The sequence below is a fragment of the Sprattus sprattus genome, assembly GCF_963457725.1.
Source record: "Sprattus sprattus genome assembly, chromosome: 2".
NCBI lineage: Eukaryota > Metazoa > Chordata > Actinopteri > Clupeiformes > Clupeidae > Sprattus > Sprattus sprattus.
Window position 1 is genome coordinate 20,157,822 of NC_137921.1, and position 222 is coordinate 20,158,043.

Genomic DNA, 222 nt, shown 5'->3' on the forward strand with positions numbered 1-222 from the left:
ATATTCGTAGCAGTGTTTTGTGTGAAAATAGTCCAAGTTATAAAGTATGCAATACTAGTATACTAGTATACAATATTCCCCCAACACACTAAAAAGCCTCTGTCACAGTCCTTGCGCTCTGCTCTGTCCGTTGGCTATCCTCTTGGACAGCACGAGACTCTGAGAACGAATTCCGTCCGGCTGGTGTCTCTCCCGCTCTTGCTGCTCAGTTGTGACGTAGGG

The 222-nt window shown here is 46.4% G+C and overlaps 1 protein-coding gene across 1 annotated transcript in view; it reads right to left on the minus strand.

Annotated features, from left to right (window-relative positions):
- The window catches only part of LOC308383103 (uncharacterized protein), a 5,482-nt gene extending 5,260 nt beyond the window's left edge, over positions 1–222 (minus strand). The window contains exon 1 of the mRNA XM_080860699.1: positions 1–222. This exon is cut by the window's left edge and continues 35 nt beyond it. The gene's annotated coding sequence lies outside the window, so the exon portion shown is untranslated.